General features: G+C 50.6%; 1 pseudogene; it reads left to right on the top strand.

Annotated features, from left to right (window-relative positions):
- Positions 1 to 15416: 15416 nt before the first annotated feature.
- On the top strand, positions 15417 to 15693 carry LOC118145653 (small ribosomal subunit protein uS14 pseudogene; annotated as a pseudogene).
- The last annotated feature ends 239 nt before the right edge of the window (positions 15694 to 15932 follow it).

Genomic DNA, 15932 nt, shown 5'->3' with positions numbered 1-15932 from the left:
CATGGATCACACCTGTAATCCCAGAACTTTGGGAAGCCAAGGCAGACGGATTTTTGAGGTCAGGAGTTCGAGGTCAGCCTGACCAACATGATAAACCCAATCTCTCCTAAAATACAGGAAACACTTAGCCTACCGTGGTGGCGTGTGCCTGTAATCTCAGCTACTCGGGAGGCTGAGGTAGGAGAATCACTTGAACCTGGGAGGCGGAGGTTGCAGTAAACTGAGATCGCACCACTGCACTCCAGCCTGGGTGACAGAGCAAGACTCCCTCTCAAAATAAATAAATATAAAAAATAAATACAAAAGACAAATCCAATTTGATTTTTTTAAATAAATAAATAAATAAAGCTGTAAGACTGAAGCTGATGTGGCGGCTCATGCCTGTAATCCCAGCACTTTGGGACGCTGAGTCAGGTGGGTCCCTTGAACTCAGGAGTTCAAGACCAGCTTGTGCAACATAGTGAGACCCTGTCTCTACTACCAAAAAAAAAAAAAAAAAAGCTGTGAGAGTGGATGAAGCTGTGGAGGGAATGTAGTTAGACGGCAGTGAGTGGGTCTTCAGCCTGAGAGCCCTATTGTGCAGTAAGGAAATTTGTGGTTGCCAGCCCTCTAGGGACCAGGAGAGGGAGCTGAGAGAGGGAGGAGGGTAGCCAGGTGGGAAGAGGGGAACATCTGAGCTGATCCTTGAAGGAGGAAGAGGAGGCAAGGAAATTTATGTATTTATGTATTTTTGAGACGGAGTCTCACTCTACACCCGGGCTGGAGTGCAGGGGTGCAATATCAGCTCACTGCACGTCCGCCTCCTGGGTTCAAGCAATTCATCTGCCTCAGCCTCCTGAGTAGCTGAGATTACAGGCATGCACCACCACACCAGGCGAATTTTTGTATTTTAAGTAGAGACGGGGTTTCACCCTGCTGGTCAGGATGGTCTTGAACTCCTGACCTCATGATCTGCCTGCCTCAGCCTCCCAAAGTGCTGGGATTACAGGTGTGAGCCACTGTGCCTGGCCGATGAGGCAAGGAAATTTTTATTTTTTTTGAGACCGAGCTTCGCTCTTGTTACCCAGGCTGGAGTGCAATGGCGCGATCTCAGCTCACCGCAATCTCCGCCTCCTGGGTTCAAGCAATTCTCCTGCCTCAACCTCCCGAGTAGCTGGGACTACAGGCGTGCACTACCATGCCCAGCTAATTTTTTTTGTATTTTTAGTAGAGACGGGGTTTCACCATGTTGACCAGGATGATCTCGATCTCTTGACCTTGTGATCCATTCGCCTCGGCCTCCCAAAGTGCTGGGATTATAGGCGTGAGCCACCTCGCCCGGCCGAGACAAGGAAATTTTAACTGACAGAAAAGGATTTGCAGAGCCAGGGAGGTATGAGGGAATGGAAAAGGTGGGGGGTGAGACTCCACCCGCGCCTTGGCACAGTCTTCACTGTGTTTTGGTTTTTCTGGTCTCCTTACCTGCAGTGAACGTCACGGTCAGCTGTTTCAGTGCACAGGTGACTGCCACCACCATCCCCTGTGCCCTATTCCTTCTGCCACACCCCACTCTTGGGTTTGCTCCCTGCTCCTCCAGGATTTGCTGGAAACCAGGCAAGACCTGGGAGGTGAGCCCAGTAGTCCCTGGCGGGGGAGTGGGGGCAGAAAGGGGCATCATCCGGGCCATCTGAGAGGCCTGAAAAGACCCAATGCCCTATTTCTGCCCCAAGGCAGCCTCCTTCTGTCTGCGACCTGCCCTGATTATGGGCTGTCTCCCCTGCTCAGAGCTTCCTTGCTCTTGTGGGGTGGTGGACGGAGCCTGCTCTGGAGTTGGAACCTGTGTTTAATCCTCCTTTCTGCTGCTTGTTTGCCTTATAACTTCAGGCAAGGGGCCTACTGTCTCTGAGACTCAGTTTCCCTATTTGTAAAGTGAGACCACCAGTAGCAGTCATCTTCATCTTCAGTAAAATCTTCTTCCAGGGCTGGTTTGAGAATTAAATAGGGCATGAATGGAACTCTCTACCCCCATACAAAAGTACATCAAAGTGGACAGACGTGGTAGCTCACACCTGTAATCCCGGCACTTTGGGAAGCGGAGGTGGGTGGATTGCCTGAGGTCAGGAGTTCGAAACCAGCCTGGCCAACATGGCAAAACCCAGTCTCTACCAAAAGAACAAAAATTAGGCCAGGGGGCAGTGGCACATGCCTGTAATCCCAGCACTTTGGGAGGCCGAGGTGGGCAGAACATGAGGTCGAGACCAGCCTGGCCAACATGGTGAAACCCTGTCTCTACTAAAAATACAAAAACTAGCTGGGCATGGTGGCGGGTGCCTGTAGCCCCAGCTACTTGGGAGGCTGAGGCAGGAGAATAGCTTGAACCCAGGAGATGGAGGTTGCGGTGAGCTGAGATTGCGCCACTGTGCTCCAGCCTGGGCAATAGAGGGAGACCCTGTCTCAAACAAACAAACATTAGCCAGGTGTGGTGGCGCTCACCTGTAATCTCAGCTACTTAGGAGGCTGAGGCAGGAGAATAGCTTGAACCCTGTAGGAGGAGGTTGCAGTGAGCTGATATTGCACCACTGCACTCCAACCTGGGCAACAGAGTGAGACTCTGTCTCAAAAAAAAAAATAGGTATATCTCCCCTTCTCCCCTCCCTGGCATGACATCCCTCCCGCCACACCCACATTGACCACGCTTTCTACGCTGCTTCATTTATCCTTACCTCCAACCCCCACGCAGGGGACTGAGGCACCCCTCCTCCACGCTCTGCTCCGACCTCTCTGGTCTCCCTCATCTCTCCCGGCCCCTGGACTCCCTGGTTCCTTCTCCCGCCGCCTCTTTCTCCCTATTCCTCGGACGCAGCCCCTGCCCCGCCTCCAGGCTTTGCCCTCTTCTCACTCTATAGCCCTCAGCTGCTCCCAGATATTCATTCACTCCTTCATTCAGCCAAGGCGCGGGAGCTGCCACATGCTCGCGTTGCTTCTGTGCAGAGGAAGAGCTTGGGAGACAGCTCCTGTCGGAGAGGGAAAGCACATTTGGGGAGGGCAGCCATCGCACTGTGTAATGAGTGGGCAGCTGAGAGTCCCCGGACTTCCCCCAAAGAATCTGAATTTACACTTCTCCTGCCACCCAGGGCCAGGTCCGCCTAGAGTGTCAAGAAAACACTAAGGCTCTTCGGGGTCCCCCCCACTGGCCCTGAACCCCTCTCCCCAAGCCTTCTTCACTTCTGCTCCTCCCTGGCTCTTGCCTGCCCTCGGGGGGCCTCTCTTCCTGACTCAAAAGCTTGCGGAAGCCAGGCGAGGTGGCTCACACCTATAATCCCAGCACTTTGGGAGGCAGAAGCAGGTGATCACTTGAGGTCAGGAGTTTGAGACCAGACTGGCCAACATGTTGAAATCCTGCCTCTATCAAAAGTATAAAAAATTGCCAGGCGTGGTGGCTCACACCTGTAATCACAGCACTTTGGGAGGCCGAGGCAGGTGGATCATGAAGTCAGGAGTTCGAGACCAGCCTAGCCAACACAGTGAAACCCCGTCTCTACTAAAAATACAAAAAATTAGCTGGGCGTGGTGGCGGGCACCTTTAATCCCAGCTACAGGTACTCGGGAGGCTGAGGCAGGAGAATCGCTTGAACCTGGGAGGCAGAGGTTGCAGTGAGCCGAGATTGAGCCACTGCACTCCAGCCTGGGTGACACAGCAAGACTGTTTCCAAAAAAAAAAAAAAAAAGCATGTGGGGGCAGCAGCCTAGCCTGTGTGTCCCGCCTGGGCTTCTCATTCCTCTCACTCCTCAAGCCCTGCAGCTTGGCTTCTGTACCCCAGCCCACGCCTCCCTCCTGCTGCCTCTGGCAGTTTTGCGAACTCCAGCTCTGCTTCCGGGTCTCAGCCTCATCCTCCAGCCCTTCCTGCAACACATGTAGCTCTGTTATTCCCTCCCTCTCCTCCCTCTTCCTTGAAACACTGTTCTTTCCTTGGCTCCTGTGGCACCACACACCCCTGTTTTTCTAAAACCCACAACTGGTTGGTGAGTGAAAGGCCTTCCTCGGCTTGAAACTGTCTGGCGGTTCCATCCCTGCCCACTTGGCCCAGGTCACTGGCTCCACACCGCGTCCTGTGCTCCCTGCAGTGGGGACTGTGCCTTTCTGCTGTTCGGGTTGCCAGATTCAAGAAGTGGGACAAACTGAAACTCACTGTTTATCTGAAATGTATTTTTAATTGTATTTTCTTTTTTCTTTTTTTTTTTTGAGACGGAGTCTGGCTCTGTTGACCAGGCTGGAGTGCAGTGGTGCGATCCTGGCTCACTGCAACCTCCGCCTCCTGGGTTCAAGCGATTGTCCTGCCTCACCCTCTGAAGTAGCTGGGATTACAGGTGTGTGCCACCGTGCCCAGCTATATTTTTGTATTTTTAGTAGAGACAGGGTTTCACCATGTTGGCCAGGATGTTCTTGAACTCCTGACCTTGTGATCTGCTCGTCTTGGCCTCCCAAAGCGCTAGGATTACCGGCGTGCGCCATGCCTGGCCTTATTTTACTTCATTTTGAGACAGAGTCTCTATGGCCCAGGCGGCAGTGCAGTATGGTGGTGCGATCTCAGCTCACTGCAACCTTTGTCCCTCGGAATCAAATGATTCTCCTGCCTCAGCCCCCAGAGTAGATGGGATTACAGGTGCATGTTACCACGCCCCATAAATGGTAGCATTTATCTGAAATTTAAATTTAACTGGCCAGGCACAGTGGTTTACCCCTGTAATCCCAGCAATTTGGGAGCCCAAGGTGGGAGGATCCTTTGGGTCAAGGAGTTTGAGACCAACCTGGGCAATATAAACATATTCCCCGCCTTTACAAAAAGTAAAAATTTTAAAAAATCAGGCTGGGCACGGTGGCTCACATCTGTAATCCCAGCACTTTGGGAGATACAGGCAGGCAGGTCACCTGAGGTCAGGAGTTCAAGACTGGTCTGGCCAACACAGAGAAACCCCATCTCTACTAAAAATACAAAAATTACCTTGGACCTGTTGGCAGACACCTGTAATCCCAGCTACTCTGGAGGCTGAGGCAGGGGAATCCCTTGAATCCAAGAAGCAGAGGTTGCAGTGAGCCAAGATCCAGCCATTGCACTCCAGCGTGGGTGACAAGAGAGAAACTAAAGCTCAAAAAAAAAAAAAAATTAGCTGGATGTGATGGCACATAGCAGCCTCCCAGCTATTTAGGAGGCTGAAGTGGGAGGCTTACTTGACCTCAGAAGGTTGAGGCTGCAGTAAGCTGTGGTCATACCACTGTACTCCAGCCTGGGCAACAGAGCAAGACCCTGTCTCAAAAAAATAAATAGGCCGGTCGTGGTGGCTCAGGCCTGTAATACCAGCACTTTGAAAGGTCGAGGTGGGTGGATCACATGAGGTCAGGAGCTCAACCTGGCCAACATGGTGAAAACCCATCTCTACTAAAAATACACAAATTAGCCAGGTCTGGTTGTGGGTGTCTGTAATCCCAGCTACTTGGGAGGCTGAGGCAGGAGAATTGCTTGAACCCAAGAGGGGGAGGTCGTAGTGAGCTGAGATCGCACCACTGGACTCCAGCCTGAGTGACAGAGCAAGACTCCATCTCAAAATCAAAACAAACAAAAAAGAAACAAACAAACAAAAAAAATTACCCAGGCACTGTGGCAGGCACCTGTAATCCCAGCTACTCAGGAGGCTGAGGCAGCAGAATTGCTTCACCCTGGGTGGCAGAGGTTGCAATGAACTGTGATCAAGCCACTGCACTCCAACCTGGGTGACAGAGCAAGACTCCATCTCAAAAATAAAATAAAATAAATGACTGGGCATCCTGCTTTTCTTTTTTTTTTTTCTTTTCTTTTTTCTGATACTGAGTCTTGCTCTATCACCCGGGCTGGAGTGCAGAGTAGTGGTTCGATCTCGGCTCACTGCAACTTCCGCCTCCCAGGTTCAAGTGATTCTCCTACCTCAGCCTCCTGAGTAGCTGGGATTATGGACGCCTGCCACCAGGCCCAGCTAATTTTTCTATTTTTAGTAGAGATGGGGTTTCTCTGTGTTGGCCAAACCAGTCTTGAACTCCTGACCTCAAGTGATCTGCTCACCTGGGCCTCCCTAAAGTGCTGGAATTACAGGCCTGAGCCGCTGTGCCCAGCTGTCTTGTATTTTTATGTGTTAAATTTGGCAGTCCTCACTGCTGTACCCTTAGCACCCAGCTTAGTGCCTGGTATAGAGCAGGCACTCAGTGTTAGCTGAAGAAATATGGGCAGTGATGGTGGCAGGCACAGGTGTTGTGGGGCATAAAAGAAGCAAGGCCCCTAGAGGAGGTGACACCTGAGCCCTGCAGATGGAAATATTAGGTCATGCACCAACAGCCCCTCCACGGAGATATCTCCCATACTGGGTTCAATGGAATCCCTCCAAATTATGTGTTCAAGTCCTAACTGCCCCCCCACCTCTGTATCTGTGAATATGACCTTAATCGGAAATAGGTGTTTGCAGATGTAATTAAGTTAAAGCTCTTGGGATAAGATCATCCTGGATTTAGGGTGGGCCCTAAATCCAATGACTGGTGTCCTTAGAAGAGAAAGGAGAGGGAGATTGGAGATCAGCAGGAAGACGGCCCTGTGAAGCCAGAGGCAGAGACTGGAATGAGACAGCTACAATCAAGGACTGCCAAGGAGAGAGGCTTGCAATGGATTCTCCTGCAGAGCCTGGAAAAGGAAGCAGCTCTGCCAGCACTTGATTCTGAGCTTCTGGGAGAACTGGAAGAAAATGAACGGCTGTTGTTTTAAACCATCCAGTTTGTGATATTTCATGAGGGCAGCCCTGGGAAACTAACACACTCCCGGGGCTCCATGTTTCCTGAAATCTGTTTCTTCCTTTAGGACCTCCGGCCCCAGAACCCTCTCTACTACCAGATCTCTTATCTGGCCTGTGTGGCCAGCCACCAACATGGCCCCAGTAATCTTTTTTTTTTTTTTAAGACGGGAGTTTCGCAGTGTTGTCCAGGCTGAAATGCAATGGCACAATCTCGGCTCACTGCAACCTCTGCCTCCCGGATTCAAGTGATTCTCCTGCCTCAGCCTCCCGAGTAGCTGAGATTACAGGCATGTGCCACTACGCACAGCTAATTTTTCTTTGTTTTTTTAGTAGAGATGGGGTTGGCTAGGCTGGTCTCGAACTCCTGATCTCAGGTGATATACCTGCCTTGGCCTCCCAAAATAATGGGATTACGGGCATGAGCCGCCACTCCCAGCCCTTTTTTTTTTTTTTTTTAAATTGAGACGGAGTTTTCGCTCGTTACCCAGGCTGGAGTGCAATGGCACGATCTCGGCTCACCGCAACCTCCGCCTCCTGGGTGCAGGCAATTCTCCTGCCTCAGCCTCCTGAGTAGCTGGGATTACAGGCACGCGCCACCATGCCCAGCTAATTTTTTGTATTTTTAGTAGAGACAGGGTTTCACCATGTTAACCAGGATGGTCTCGATCTCTTGACTGCATGATCCACCCGCCTCGGCCTCCCAAAGTGCTGGGATTACAGGCGTGAGCCACTGCGCTCAGCCTATTTTTTTTTTTTTGAAACAGTCTCACTCTGTCCTCAGTCTGGAGTGCAGTGGCACCATATCAGCGCACTGCAACTTCTGCCTTCCAGGTTCAAGCAATTCTCCTGCATCAGCCTCCTGAGTAGCTGGGACTACAGGCGCCTGCCACCACGCCCAGCTAATTTTTGTATCTTTAGTAGAGTCTCGGTTTCACCATATTGGCCAGGATGATCTTGATCTCCTGACCTCCTGATCCGCCTGCCCAAAGTGCCTGCCAAAGTCCTCCCTCCCAAAGTGTTGGGATTACAGGAGTGAATCACTGCTCCCGGGCTCCCTTTTTAAATATTATTATTTTTTTTTTTGAGACAGCGTCTAGCTTTGTTGCCCAGGCTAGAGTGCTATGTCTTGATCTTGGCTCTCTGTAACCTCCATCTCCCGGGCTCACGTGATCCTCCTGCCTCAGCATCCTGAATAGCTGGGATTATAGGTATAAGCCACAATGCCAGCTAATGTTTGTGTGTGTGTGTGTGTGTGCGCGCGTGTGTTTTGGTAGAGATGGGGTTTCACCATGTTTCCCAGGCTGGTCTCAAACTCCTGGGCTCAAGTGGATCCTCTTACCTCAACCTCCCAAAGTGCTGGTATTACAGGCATGAGCCATTGTACTCGACCAAATTTCTCCTTCTTATAAGGACAATTAGGGCCCACCCTGATGCCCTCAGTTTAGCTGGATTACCTTTGTAAAGACCCTATTTCGAATAAAGGTCACATTCTGAGGCACTGGGAGCTGGGACTTCCATACAGGAATTATTTTTTTGAGATGGAGTCTCGCTCTATTGCCCAGGCTGGAGGGTAGTGGTGCAATCTCAGCTCACTGAAACCTCCACCTGCTGGGTTCAAGCACTAATCTTGCCTCAGCCTCCCGAGTAGTTGGGATTACAGGCGCCTGCCACCACACCTGGCTAATTTTTTGTATTTTTAGTGGAGACAAGAGTTCATCATGTTGGCCAGGCTGGTCTTGAACTCCTGACCTCATGATCTGCCCGCCTCCTCCTCCCAAAGTGCTGAGATTACAGGAGTGAGCCACCGAACCCAGTCCCATACAGGAATTTTTGGGAGGACATAAGTCAGCCTGTAAAACCCCAGGGTCTCACTCCTTTGATTATGTTGGGGTGCAGTGGTGCAATCCTGGCTTACTCCAGCCTCCACCTCCCAGGCCCAAGTGATCCTCCTGCCTCAGCCTCCCATGGAGCTGGAACCACAGGTGTTCACCACCACACCAAGCTAATTAAAGTTTTTTTTCTGGGCCCGGCACAGTGGCTCCCTCCTGTAATCCCAGCACTTTGGGAGACCAAGGTGGGCAGATCAACTGAGGTCAGGAGTTCAAGATCAGCCTGACAAACATGGAGACACCCCGTCTCTACTAAAAATACATTACAAATTAGCTGGACGGTGTGGCACCTGCCTGTAGTCCCAGCTACTCGGGAGGCTGAGGCGGGAGAATTACTTGAACCCAGGAGGTGGAGGTTGCAGTGAGCCGAGATCATGCCACTGCACTCCAGCCTGGGCAACAGAGGGAGACTCCATCTCAAAAAAAAAAGAAGGAAAGAAAATATGACTCTAGTATCACCCAGCTTGGGATACCATCTCCGCACCACCAAGCTGTGTGATCTTAGGCAGATGATCTGAAGCCTCAGCCTTCATCTGGAAAACAGGGCTGCTGTGGGGGAAACGGGATGACTCAAGTAAGTCATTTTGCACACAGTGGTTGGCATAGCTACGCATTCAGTTCATTTGTTTATTCCTCCACTAATTTATTCAATAATCATAGCTCAACACCTACTATGCCCTGGCACTAATAGGGTCTGGGAATGTAGTTGTGAAAAACTAATAAGCACTTGAAATTGCCTGTTACTTCTACTATTATTGCAAGTCTTTGCCTTCAAGGAGCAGGTCCTAATATGTTGGTAAAATCAGGATAGGTTTGGCAGAATTGATCTTCTTGGACCTAGCAGTGTGGGTATCTGGAGTGAGAGGGGCTACGGGTAGTTAGGGAGGGGAGGAACAGATAGGAAGGGGGCTGGGGACAGTTGGACAGTTAGGAAGGGCTTTCCTGGGGAGGTGGTGCTTGGGACACCTGAGGCTGATTCTCCCAACAGCCAATTGTGTGTTAAGCACCTACTGTGTACCAGCTGCTGTGGAACTGTGTGAGGAGCTGGGGTGAGACAGGTGCCCCACCCTCTCTGGGTTCACAGTCTCCTGGAGGGGACAGCCAGATAAACAGGTAGGTGGGGCCAGGTGCAGTGGTTCATACCTGTAATCCCAGCATTTAGGGAGGCTAAGGCAGGCGGATCACGAGGTCAAGAGATCAAGACAGACCATCCTGGCCAACATGGTAAAACCACGTCTCTACTAAAAATACAAAAATTAACTGGGTGTGGTGGCACATGCCTGTAGTCCCAACTACTTGGGAGGCTGAGGCAGGAGAATTGCTTGCACCCCAAAGGCGGAGGTCGCAGTGAACCGAGATCCCATCAATGCACTCCAGTCACCTGGGTGATGGAGTGAGACTCTATCTCAAAAAACCAAACAAACAACAACAACAAAAATTAGCCAGGCATGGTGGCATATGCCTATAATCCCAGATTGGGCTATTGCACTTCAGCCTGGGAGAGAAGAGAGAAACTCTGTTTCAAAAATAAAATAAAGGCTGGGCACGGTGGCTCACACCTGTAATCCCAGCACTTTGGGAGGCTGAGGCGGGTGGATCACGAGGTCAAGAGATCAAGACCATCCTGGTCAACAAGGTGAAACCCCATCTCTACTAAAAATACAAAAATTAGCTGGGCATGGTGGTGCACGCCTGTCCCAGCTACTCGGGAGGCTGAGGCAGGAGAGTTGCTTGAACCTAGAAGGCGGAGGTTGCGGTGAGCCAAGATCGTGCCATTGCACTCCAGTCTCGGTAACAAGAGCGAAACTCTGTCTCACCAAAAAAAAAAAAAAAAAAAATAGCCAGGCATGATGGCAAGCCCTGTCGTCCCAGCTGCTTGGGAGGCTGAGGCAGGAGACTCACTTGAAGCCAGGAGGTGGAGGTTGCAGTGAGCTACTGCACTCCAGCCTGGGCGAAAGAACAAGACTCCATCTCAAGAAAATAAAATTAAAAGAAATGATAAAATAAGGCCGGGCGCGGTGGCTCACACCTGTAATTCTAGCACTTTGGGAGGCCGAGGCGGGTAGATCACGAGGTCAAGAGATCGAGACCATCCTGGTCAACAAGGTGAAACCCCGTCTCTGTTAAAATACAAAAATTAGCTGGGCACGGTGGTGCACGCCTGTAGTCCCAGCTACTCGGGAGGCTGAGGCAGGAGAATTGCCTGAACCCAGGAGGCAGAGGTTGCGGTGAGCCGAGATCATGCCATTGCACTCCAGTCTGGGAAACAACAGTGAAACCCTGTCTCAAAATAATAATAAAAAAAAAGAAATAATAAAATAAAATAAAAATAAAAGGGTTAGAGGTTCAGTGGCTTCAAGGGAGGGTGGTTGGGTGGCTTTTCTCCTCCACCTCCAGGTTCAAGTGATTCTCATGCCTCAGACTCCCATCTTTTCTTTTTTTTGAGACAGGGTCTTACCCTGTTGCCCAGGCTGGAGAGCAGTGGTGCACTCATGGCTCCTGGGTTCAAGCAATCTTCCCACCTCAGCCTCCTTAGTAGCTGGGACTACAGGCACGTGCCACCACCTGGCGAATTTTTTTTTTTTTTTTTTTTTTTTTGCAGAGACAGGGGTTTTGCCATGTTACCCAGGGTGGTTCCGAACTCATAGCTTCAAGCAATTCACCCACCTCTGCCTCCCAAAGTGCTGGGATTACAGTGTGAATCATTGCACCTGGTCTTGGGTGGCCTTTTCCATCTCCTCATGGTATTCTCCATAGATCCATCGCTTTCCCCGAAGATCAAAGATGGCAGCCAACACTCCTGCGCTCAGCTTCCTGGTCTTTGTCTTACATTTACGACATGTCGATTGGACCAGCTTTGGTTTCTAGTTCCTTTCTGAAGCATTCATGGTATCCAGGGCCTTGGGAACGGCTGGCATTGGCGTGGGGGTCAACCTCACAGCACCACATGGATCCCCAAACAAAAAAGGGGAAGGGGAATGGATGTCAGGGGGCCAGATTTTGAAGGAGATAAGTTGTGCTAAGGAGCTTGAACTTAATCCAAGGATAATGAGAAGCAGAGGATTGACTTGATCAGATTGGGTTTTAGAAAGATCACCCTGGCTGGGCATGGTAGCACATGCCTGTAATCACAGCTACTCAGGAGGCTGAGACAGGAGGGCAGCTTGAGTCCAGGAGTCCAAGACCAGCTTGGGCATTATAGGGAGACTGTATCTCAAAAAATAAAAAAGAAAGATCATCCCGGCTGTCAAATAAAGAACAGATTAGAGGAAGGCAAGAGAGGAGGCAGAGAGGCCAGTGCGCAGACTTTCAGGAAGAGGATGAGGCCCAGGAGGAACAGTGGGGGAGGGGACTTGGCAAGAGCTGGATCCCTTTGGATCAGGAAGTAAAGGAGAAGGAAGAGTGGAGGGCTACTCCCAGGTTTGGACTTTGGATCCTGATGGGGAGGAGGATAGGGGCCCATAATCCTAGCACTTTGGGAGGCTGAGGTGAGCAGATCACTAGAGGTCAGGAGTACGAGACCAGCCTGGCCAGCATGGTGAAACCCCATCTCTACTGAAAATACAAAAAAATTAGCTGGATATGGTGGGTGCACCTGTAATCCCAGCTACTCAGGAGACTGAGGCAGAATTGCTTGAACCTGGGAGGCAGAGGTTGTGGTGAGCCAAGATTGTGCCACTGGACTACAGTCTGGGCAACAAGAGTGAAACTCCATCTCAAAAAATAAAATAAAATAGTCCAAGTGCATTGGCTCATGCCCATAATCCCAGGACTTTGGGAGGCTGAGGTGGGTGGATCACCAGAGGTCAGGAGTTCGAGACCAGACTGAACAACATGGAGAAACCCCATCTCTACTAAAAATACAAAATTAGCTGGGTGTGGTGGCCTATGCCTGTAGTCCCAGCTACTTGGGAGGCTGAGGCAAGAGAACTGCCTGAACCTGGGAGGCAGAGGTTGTGATGAGCCCAGATCATGCCATTGCACTCCAGCCTGGGCAACAAGAGTGAAACTCTGTCTGAAAAATACATAAATAAATAAATAAATGGAAGAGGCATAGGGAAGGGTCAGGCTGGGAATATGGTGGTAAAGACTGGTGAAGATTCTATGATAGTTTTGGACAGGCCTGGGAGACAGCAAGTGATGCTGAGTCAGGAAGGCAGGTGGGGGGATATGGGGGTTCAGAGCCTGGGGTCAGGGGTCTGGGCTGGCGATGAAAGCAGTTACCCACAACCCAGGCTTTGATATCTGAGTCTCGGGAATTGAGGGAGTGGATCTAGTCCAAAGGACCCACATGAAGGGTTTGAAGTCCAGCCAGGAGGGGAGCCAGTGAGGAGCCCACGTCCTGGAGCTAGAGGTGGCCCTAATATCCAGTCCTGCCCAGAGATGGAGTGAGCTCATACCCGCAAAGGTCCTTTGGGTTTAGAGTTAGTAAAGTCACTGGTGACCTTGGAGGAACGGTTTCTGTGGAGTGGTGGAGCTGGGGAGTGAGTGGGAGGTGAGGACAAGGATGGAGGGGTGTGAACATCTCTTTTAAGAAGTGCTTTTTTTTTGAGGCGGCGATACTGTTAGCTGAAAGGGTAACTAAGGTGAATAAGGGATGGAGGAAGGTTGGGAGTCGGGGACTGAGGTGCAGGGGTGTGTGTGTGTTTTCTGATGAATGGACTGAAGCAGGTTCATGTGATGAAGAGAAAGATGCACATGAGTAAGGAGAGGAAAATAGAAATCAGGGTCCTCAGGACTGGGACTGGGGTCTGTGTGTGATGGGGCCAGCACTGGGGGTGATGCAAAGCCTGGGAGTGAGGTTGGCCTTAAGGGGGAAGGTCCATCTATGTTACAGGGAGGGGGTTCCTCCCAGATGGCCTCCGTTCTCTCTGGAAGTGGGAGGCAAGGTCATATGCTAAGAGCCATATGGCAGGTAGGGTGGTGGGGGGGCTGAGGGGAGATGGCGGGGGTGGGGAAAGCAGGAAGGTTACTCATGGCTGAAGTGGGATCCCTGGAGGTGCCCTGGCAGAGCAGAGCTCACTCAAAGGACCCAGCAGCCCTGAGCGAAGGGCTGCGCATGGGGCATGCGGATGTGTGGGCCAGGCTAGGGTTTGCAGGGTGGGTGGAGCATCCAGGGTACCAAGTGAGGCTCAGAGAATGGTGAGCAGACCTGTTTGGCTGGATCATACATGGGATAAAAAGCCCTAGAGTACTGGGCTGTGAGGACTTTGCCTGGAAGGCAATAGGGAGCGATGGACGGCTATTCAGCAGGAATGGAACATAATCAAAGCCGAATTTAAGAATTTGCAGGCTGGGTTCGGTGGTTTACGCCTGTAATCCCAGCACTTTGGGAGGCCGAGGCGGGCGGATCACGAGGTCAAGAGATCGAGACCATCCTGGCCAACATGGTGAAACCCCCGTCTCTACTAAAAATACAAAAAATTAGCTGGGCATGGTGGTGGGTGCCTGTATTCCCAGCTACTCAGGAGGCTGAGGCAGGAGAATTGCCTGAACCCAGGAGACGGAGGTTGCGGTGAGCTGAGATCGTGCGATGGCACTCCAGCCTGGGTAACAAGAGCGAAACTCCATCTCAAAAAAAAAAAAAAAATACAAAAATTAGCTGGGCATGGCATCAGGCACCTGTAATCTCAGCTACTCGGGAGACTGAGGCAGGAGAATCACTTGAACTGGGGAGGTGGAGGTTGCATCGAGCCAAGATTGCACCACTGCACTCCAGCCTGAGTGAGAGAGACTCTACCTTAAAAAAAAAAAAAAGGATTTGTATTCAGTGGCCAGGTGCGGTGTCTCACACCTGTAATCCCAGCACTTTGGGAGCCGAGGCAGGTGGATCACTTGAGGTTAGGAGTTCTAGACCCGCCTGACCAAAGTGGTGAAACTCCATCTCTACAAAAAACACAAAAATTGCCGGGCGTGGTGGTTCACGCCTGTAATCCCAGCACTTTGGGAGGCCGAGGCGGGTGGATCACGAGGTCAAGAGATCGAGACCATCCTGGTCAACATGGTGAAATCCCGTCTCTACTAAAAATACAAAAAATTAGCTGGGCATGGTGGTGCGCGCCTGTAATCCCAGCTACTCAGGAGGCTGAGGCAGGAGAATTGCCTGAACACAGGAGGCAGAGGTTGCGGTGAGCCGAGATCATGCCATTGCACTCCAGCCTGGGTAACAAGAGCGAAACTCCTCCACAAAAAAAAACAACAAAAACAAAAAAAACGCACAAAAATTAGCCAGACATGGTGGCACATATCGGTAATCACAGCTACTTGGGAGGCTGAGGCAAAAGAATCCGTTGAACCTGAGAGGCAGAGGTTGCAATGAGCCGAGATCACACCACTGCATTCTACCCTGGGTAACAGAGCAAGACTCAGACTCAGTCTCAAAAAAAAAAAAAAAAAAGAATTTGTATTAAGTTATGTGTGTATATGTGTATAGTGTATAATGGATTAGAGAGGTCAGACTGAAGGCAGGTATCTGGAAGTGCTGACATGTCTAAAGGAAGTATCAATCCATTTTCTAAGCCTATTCTGTTGCTATAACAGAATACTCAAAACTAGGTAGTCTATAAACAAAGAAGTTTATTTGGCTCACAGTTCGGGAGGCTGGGAAGTCCAAGAGCATGGTGCTGTTATCTTGTGAGGGCCTTCTTGCTGTATCCTCACATGGCAGAAGGAGCTTATGTTCGGGGTGGAGATTAGGGGGCCAAACTCATCCTTTATCAAGAACCCACTCCCCCATTTACCTCGTTGCCTTTCTGAGAGCAAGATGGGTCACCAGCAGCTGTACTGGAGCCACCCGAGCAAATTCAGCCAGGGTTCTCGCTCTTGTTGAGTCTGTTCAAACCGGCAGGGTTTGATCCGGAAACAGGGTCTCAATATGTGCCGCCAGTGTTTCCGTCAGTACGCAAAGGATATAGGTTTCATTAAGTTGGACTAAATGACCTTCAAAGGATTATCCAAGACATCTGCCATGAAAAACCATGGTAGTGCTTTGTACATAAAATAAACATTTTAAAAAACCAAAAAAAAAAGAACCCACTCCCTCAGTAACTAATCCACTTCTGAGATAATGGCAGTAATCCATTCCTGAGGGCAGTGCCTCAAGGCTAACGGTCCCACCTCTCAACACTGTTGTATTAGGGATTAAGTTTCCAACACATGAACTTTGTGGGAAACGTTCAAACCATAGTCGAGATGTGAAGTGCCCATTGTCATGGAGAAGCTTCTTGCTCCAGAGGTTAGACCCAGGAGCTC

Source organism: Callithrix jacchus, chromosome 10, assembly GCF_049354715.1.
Source record: "Callithrix jacchus isolate 240 chromosome 10, calJac240_pri, whole genome shotgun sequence".
Classification (NCBI taxonomy): Eukaryota; Metazoa; Chordata; class Mammalia; order Primates; family Cebidae; genus Callithrix; species Callithrix jacchus.
This window is presented reverse-complemented; position numbering and strand designations above follow the sequence as displayed.